Raw genomic sequence first — 8,167 nt, forward strand, 5'->3', positions numbered from 1 at the left:
CTTACACACAGCTGAAGTAGTGGGACTGAAACCTCCTGACACAGAGGTAGGGGCACTACCACTGTGCCACAATATCAATGGTCCCTCTGTGTCTTACTAGCATATCACAGAGTTAAAACATGTGGTCTTGGAAAAGCACAGCAGGTCAGGCAGCATTCGAGGAGCTGGAGAATTGGCGTAAGCCCTTCATCAGGACTCCAGACTACAAAAAAAAAATCAACTTTGATCACCAGCATCTGCAGTCCCCACCTTCTCCCAGCATATCACAGACTTGGACTTCTTCCTTTCTGCTTCAGTTTTGAGGAGAGTCTAAAGGTGGAAAGTGAGTTGGTGTCAAGGCAGAGAGGTAGGTTGGTGCAGATCTCCGATGTGTAAAACCCAGGCAGCTGGAAGTTTCAGCCTCCAGTGATGGAGTTATTGAATTTGGGAGAGCTTCAAGGACCAGAACTAGGTGAGTTGGGAGTCAGTGAGCAGAATCATGATAAGAGAGTGAGACTTGATGAAAGCCAAGATATGAGCTGCAGAGTTTTGGATCATCCCAAGTGTAAGAAAGGTGAAATAAGGTACGTTGACCCGGAGTGCATTGGGACTGGTGAGTCCAGAGGCAATGAAGGCATGAACCAAGGTTTTAGCAACAGATAAGTGAGACAGGAGTGAAGTTGTGCATTTTTTTGAAGGTGGAAGTAGGTGGTCGTGCTAATGGGGTGACTACAAACACAAAGCTGTTAATGGTGGCTCAGTGAAATTCAGACTTGAACAAGGGGCCAGAAATAAATGAAAGCAGATATTGTGGATGATTTAAAGGTTGGAGGAGGTTAAAGAGAAAGGAGTGGCAAGATCATAGAAAGATTTGAAGACAAGGATGAGTATTTTAAGATATAGCCAGCCAGGAGTCAAGTCAGTCAGTGAGCAAAAGGGTGTTGAGGAAATTGGGACCTCTTGTGAATTCAGACAATGAGTGCACAGTTTTATTGGAATTCAGGCTTAACAAGGGTGTGAGACAGGAGGTGGTCAAGAGCAGCAAGGGAACAGTCCAGTCCAGAGGTAAGAATATCCCTACACATTGCACTACAGGTTGTTCTGGTAGAATGCACGTTTTGTTAACACGAATTGAGTATAAAGCGATTGATGAATTGTGTACATTGTTTGGATAACGGGAACTTTCTACTGAACGGGTTTAGTGATTTTCTATAACAATCTTGTACAGCGCGATTTTCTATTGCAATTTTGCATCATGCGACTTTTTATAAGGTAGGGTTGCAGAGGAACACAGCTAACACGTTATAGCACAACGACTGGTATGTCTGCTGTGTGAGGGAACTGTGCCATCTAGTGGCCATTTCTTTTCTTTGTTGAGGAACATCCAGCTACGGCTCCAGAAATAATCTAGGAATCTTCCCTGAACCAGTGTCTTGGCAGCAGCTGAGTGTTGGCAGAAAGTTTGAATACAACACGCAAACAGAATGTTCAAAGTTACAGTAGCAGATTAGAGGTATCCCAGAGGTAAAAGCAAAACCTGTGAAAGATTTAAATGATTGAAATGTGCTGACAGCGATTGTGCAGCCTGAATGTGATATCAAGGTGCCTCAAGGTTTTTAAAGGAGGCAGGAGCCCCTTAGTTTCACCGATGAAGAGAGTGGAAAATGATTTATACAATAACATCTTCAATCTCAGAATCATAAAATTGTTACTGTGCTGAAGGAGACCATTCAGTCCATCATGCCTGCACCAGCTTTTCAGATGAGCATCATTACCAAGAGTCAGCCTCCTGAGTATTGCCCGTGCCCTTGTACAATATTTTGATCCAAATAACTATCCAGTGCCCTCTGCAATACTTCAATTGAACCTGCCTCCACCACAGTCCCAGGCAGTGCATTCCAGCCACTAACTACTCACTGTGTGAAAAAATGTTTTCTCACACTATCCTTGCTTCCTTTGCCCGCCATTTTGATATTAATGTATGTCCTTAAATCTCCAATCCTAGGACCTTTAATGGAAAAATGAGAGCTGTTATACCATTGAAAGAGTCAGTTGCTGTAAGTAGCAGAGCTTTTGCATAGTTGGAGAACACCTGTACAGGACCCCCTCAGAGTGGATATTTCACTGACTGACTTGCTCAGAGTTGCTATTACATGCCTCTAGAACAGATAGGGTTGAACCCTAGCCTCACAGACCAGGGGTTAGGATACTACCACTGCACCACAAGCACCTTTGCCCTGCAGGTAAGTGCTCTAGGTCCAAACACCCTCACTTGCTTCATCAATGACCTTCATTTCATTGTGGGTTCAGAGGTTAGGATGGTTGTTCATGATCACACAGCGCTGTCATTGACTCCTCCTCCATGGCTAAATTTAGCAAGATCTGGACAATATCCAGGTTTGGGGTGACAGGTTGAGAGAATATTCATGACACATGAGTGCCAGGTAATGATCATCTCCATCAAGAGATAATCAAACCACCACCTTTTGACATTCAATGTAATTGCAATAGCTGAATTCCACACTATCAACATCTTGGGGGTACCATTGACCAGAAACTAAACTGTACCAGTTATATAAATGCTCTGGCTACAAGAGCAGACCAGAGTCTAGGACTACTGCAGCAAATAACGCCTCTCCTGACTCCCCATTGCCTGGCCACAATGTACCAGACACAAGTCAGGAGTGTGATGGAGTAACCCAATGTGCCTGAATGGGTGCAGCTCCAAAATCACTCAAGAAGTTTGACATCATCCAGTACAAAACAGCCCGCTTGATTGGCACCATACCCACAAACTTTCACTCCCTCCACCACCAATACTCAATAGCAGCAATGTATACCATCAACATGAAGCACTGCAGATATTCACCACGGCTCCTCGGGCATCTTCCAAATCCATGAAATCTATAAACCAGAAGGACAGGGTTAGCAGATACATGGGAATACTACACCCTGAAATTTCTCTCAAAGCTATATACCATCCTGTCTTGGAAATATATCATTGTTCCTTCGGTGTCTCTGGGTTAAAATCCACTCATTAACAGCACTGTGGGTCTATCTATACTGAATGGACTGCAGCATTTCATAAAAGCAGCATACCACCACCTTCTCAAGGGCAAACTGCGAAAGATACATTCAATTCTGGCCAACCAGCAGCACCCACATCCCATAAATAAATAATAAAAATATATTAAATGGGAGTGCCTTTTTACTCTCTTTGACGGATGTTAAAAAAAGTCCCATTGAACCATTTTAAAGATGAGCAAGGGAGTCTTCCCCAGTGTCCTGGCCGATAGCTAGTGCTCAATCACCATGACAAAAACAGATAATTTGGTTTCCATCACATTGTTACTTGTTGGAGCTTGCTGTGTGCAAATTGACAGCTACATTTCTGATAACACCATAACGACTAAACGTCAAATGTACTTCAATGATTCACATGCTTTAGGACATGCTGTGTTAATGATCGGCATTACATACTCAATTCATTTTTCATAAATTGGTTCTTTGATGGATTATTCATTATAATTTAAAAGACCACAAGTGGATTATTCACTAGATTTTAGAAGTTCCATGACAAATGTTCTCAAGTTGGTTGAGTTGTTTCAGTTACATTTATTCAAATGCCAAGAGAATATATGATAGAATCCCGACAATACTGAAAGAGGTCATTTGGTCCATCGAGTCCCCAGTGGCTCATTAAAGAGCATCCCACCCAATCCCTGTAACCCCACATGGGGTTTTGTTTTAAACCATGGCTAACCCACCTAACCTGCGTATCATTGGATACTATGGGCAGTTTTCTACACGGCAATAGTGAGGACTGTAGATGCTGGAGATCAGAGTCTAGATTAGAGTGGTACTGGAAAAGCACAGCAGGTCAGGCAGCATCCGACGACGACATGGCCAATCCATTAAACCTGCACGTAACTGGAGCACCCAGAGGAAACCCACACAGACACGGGGAGGAAATGCAAACTCCACACAGATAGTCACGTGGGGGTGAAATTGAGCCCAAGTCCATGGTGTTAAGAGGCAGCAGTGCTAACCACTGAGCCAGCATGAATATTAGAAAGCTAGGGATGTTGTTTAAACACTTGAAGGGTTATCTAAAACAGATGGAAAAACTGGTGGACAAGCTCAGCAGGTCTGGCAGCATCTCTGATGAGAAAGCAGAGTTAATGTGTTTTGAAGAAGGGTCAGTAGACCTGAAATGTTAACTCTTGTTTCTCTCTCCACAGATGTTATTAGACGTGCTGAGTTTCTCCAGCAATTTCTGGTTTTGATTCAGGTTTCCAGCATCCACAGTTCTTTGATTTTTTTTTACTTGAAAAGTGATTTTATTTAAGAAACAACACGTAGATGCACCTGTACCTGGGGACAGTGTCATGTGACTAGAGATGATAGCATTTCTCCATATAGCAACCTAGTCATAAGTTGTGTCTCTTGAGATCATTGTGCAATGGTGTCACTAATGATGTTGTAGATTTGCCACATGCCAACTCTAACTTATGCTGAATCAAATATCATTAGTGTAATTGCTAAAGATTATTACTTTGAACCATTTCAGAACTGAGAGCGAAAGGGTTAAAGGATTAATTTACTCTGATGTGATTGAAGTTCAAAACAGTCCATTTAAGAGATTCCACGGCACTATTTCTGATGTCTTGGCCAACAGTTATTTCTCAAATAGCATAAGTATTAGTTGCTGGTCATTATCATCTCACCATTCTTGGGAGCCTGCTATGTGCAAATTGATAGTTGAATTTTTTGCATTGCAAAAAATAGTCTACCTTAAACAGTTATTCGTTGGCTTTGAAGTGCCGTAGCTATGGAGTTATGCTATGAAGTAATAATCAAAGAAATTGTGTCTATTTCTTTGTTTAAAAAGGCTTTCAGCAAAAATCAACTTTCATTTGAGACGGGTCAAGTGAAATTTGCTTTCTTGGGACAGTTAGTGTTCCCTTCCTTATAATGTTAGATTTTGTTTTGTCCCTAGGAATCCAGCTTAAGACTGAATTGTGTTTTGAAAATGCCTTCTTCAAAGTTAATCTCTGTTCCCGACTAGTATTGCAGACTTGAGCTTTTACATGCCCATACGAAATATTTGGATCATTGCCTAAACTCAGTGCAGTCAGGGTTGTTTGCCAGTAGATGGCGGTCTGAACAGGGTCCCACCAAGCCAAATTTCTCCCTCTCCAGAAACCAGCACTTTTACATTAAGGAGAACAATGAAATTTTTACTAGAGTGCTCCGCGGTCATCAATCTGAATTCTCTCTTTTCTCTCTCTTTACCCATTCTTTCCTGAGACGCACGCGTGCAACTTTCTCCCCTCCTTTCTCTGAAGTTTCAATTGGTTAGATTTTCACTGGCAGTAGCCACCCTCTTGTCTTTAATCAACCTGGTCCTTACACGCCATCCTAAATGGTGGACAATCACATGCTATCAGAATGATGACTGACTATTTGATCAGGTTGGGATGGTGGTAGCAGACTAGTTGGCTGGGTAGGATGGTAACCTGGTATAAAGTCTCTCCACTAGATGTACATTCCAAAGGAGTGACTGGATAACCATCAGCAAAAGACTGACTTTGTTTTGTCTCCTTCCCAGCACAGAGGGCAGCATGTCTGCACCTTATTGTGATAGGTAAGATTGCAAACTCAATACATTGCTGGCCTTCTTATGCTAAATGGACTGCACCGGTTCCTTTCTGATGAACGGGTCCTGCCTGAAACTTCAATTTTCATGGTCCTCACATGCTGCCTGACCTGCTGTGATTTCCCAGCACCACTCTAATCTTACACTGGTTCAAAAATGACTTGACATCAGGTTATAGTCCAACATTTGAAAACAATCTACTTGACACTGCAAACTTTCGAGCTCCCGCTCCTTCCTCAAGGAACTGCTTGTGGTTTTAAATAAACCTGTTGGATTATAACCTGGTGATTTTTGGCTTTGTCCAGCCCAGTCCAACACCAGCACCTCCACATCCTGGTTCAAGAAAGCAGCTCACTCCCACCTTCTCAAGGCCAACTAGAGACAAGCAATAAGTGCTGGCCCAGCCAGCAATGCCTATGTCCAATGAATGAAAAAAAATAAAATCCCAGTGGGATCTGCTGCTGCATGTGGTTTCGTGCTTCGGCAAGCATTTACTTTGAGTACAAGGATTGAAGAGTTGATAATTCTAATACAATATTCTCAGTTCCTTATTGAGACATTGGCCATGTTTTGATGCTGGCACATATCCTCTGTAGTTAGACGTTTATGGATTCAAAGTAGTGTAGCTTTGGCTGGCACTCTTGCTGGGGTATCAGAGCTATGATGCTTCAGGGACCCGAAGATCATACTTGTTTTCGGAGTGGATGGAGAAACCCTAATGGCATGGGAATGCTGGATGTGATTATCTGTTTAAAATCAATGGTGCAGACTGATCCTACAATCATCTGATTCAGGAGCAAGAGCAAGGCACCAAAGTGTTAAGGTTACCCCTATTTTTCTTTTATTTTACTGAGCTTTTTTGGTTTGGAGCTGGAGTTGAAGTTAAGAATTGAACTTTGAACAATAGCTTGGTTTAACTGAGAAGAGAACAAAGACTGATGTTTGCTATAGGGAACTGGCCTGGAATATAATGCAACTTAATTACTGTGCAGCTAACCCCTGACTGACAATCCCTTGGACTTGACTGAGGAGAACTCCCCACAGCCTTTCAGACATGATCACTTAGTCATGTGGTCTTTGCTATGGAGGGTACAGGCACATGCTGTGGGTGTAAGAACAAATCAAGTGGGGATGCTGTGAACATCCAAGTAGGTGCATAGTGGGTGAATGCTAAAGAGAACAAGTGAACAGCCCTGTGATGTGCCCTGCTCCATTCAATAAGATGGTTTTATTGGATTTGATTTGATTTATTATTTTTACACATACCTAGGTACAGTGAGAAGTTTTGTTTTGTGTGCAGGTACAGGCAGATCATACCAGATAAAGATCATGGAATGATTGAACAGAGCGAGGAATACAAAGTTACAGCTGCAACGATGGTGCTCAAAAAGCAAGGTCAACATTAGATTTGAAATTTGAGAGGCTCATTCAGAAGACTAATAACATTGGGAAGAAACTGTTCTTGAATCTGTTGGTCTGTGTGTTTGAGCTTTTGTATTTTATGGAAGAGTTTGGAAGAGATTATAAATGGGGTGGGAGGAGTTTTTGATGATGTTGGCCGCCTTTCTGAGGCATCAAGAAGTGTAGACGGAGTCCAGTTCTAGTCACACAAAGCAGACTGGCAATCTGTCACCAGGCTCCAACCTGTAGTATTTAAATGGATAACTGCGATAGGGTTAGGGTTAGGGTTAGGGATTGTGAGTGAGTTGGCAATATGCCATGATGATTTGGCAAGGCTGGTGAGAGTCAGATGCCAAGCTTCGAGGACTGGTGATGTAGGAGGTCAGTGCCCATGGACTATTAGGGTTTGCTGTCTAAGCTGGAGGCCTGGAGGAGAGCTGGAACTGTCAGGTACCCACTGTGATACTCACATCGAGCATCGCCGCCATCTCGTTTCTCTCCGTCATTGTGGAGGTGAACACATTCTATGTAATCTCAAACGGAGTATTCATGAGAATCTCATTTTTCTGAGCTAGCCATTGGCTCCTAACTGACACGCCATTGCCTGTGTTAGCCAGGAGATGGGAGAATTCAGGCTGTTTGGAATATTGCAAAGGAGATCGGTTGTGACAATATTTCATAGCAAGCTGATGTTGCCACAAAGCATTGGAAAGCTTAGGAGTTGAATGCTGACAGCTTCAGTCTGTTTTGATTTCTAGATTGAAGGCTGCTCGGTTTCTGACAGTCCCAAGAGTCATTATTTTGTTAAAAATCCCATTTATGTGAGATTTCTGCATTTCACAACTGCTCGCTACTCTGTTGAATGGAATGTCTGCAGCACAGTCAATCTATCCACTGCCATCCTTTCACCACTCAAGGACTTGCTACCTCAGTAGAATTGTTCCTGTGCAGCAATGTTCTGCAAGCAGTATCTTTTGCCTCGCAATTCAAAAATATAAATGTAACTGCCAAAATTATTATTAATGGGAAGTATTATATAGGCTAACAACAAATTGAAGATTTTTTTGGTACAATGCTGGGAGCATAACACATTAACCCACAACCCAAAAATACTAGCCTGTTACCTTT

This window comes from Chiloscyllium plagiosum, chromosome 36 (genome assembly GCF_004010195.1).
Source record: "Chiloscyllium plagiosum isolate BGI_BamShark_2017 chromosome 36, ASM401019v2, whole genome shotgun sequence".
Classification (NCBI taxonomy): domain Eukaryota; kingdom Metazoa; phylum Chordata; class Chondrichthyes; order Orectolobiformes; family Hemiscylliidae; genus Chiloscyllium; species Chiloscyllium plagiosum.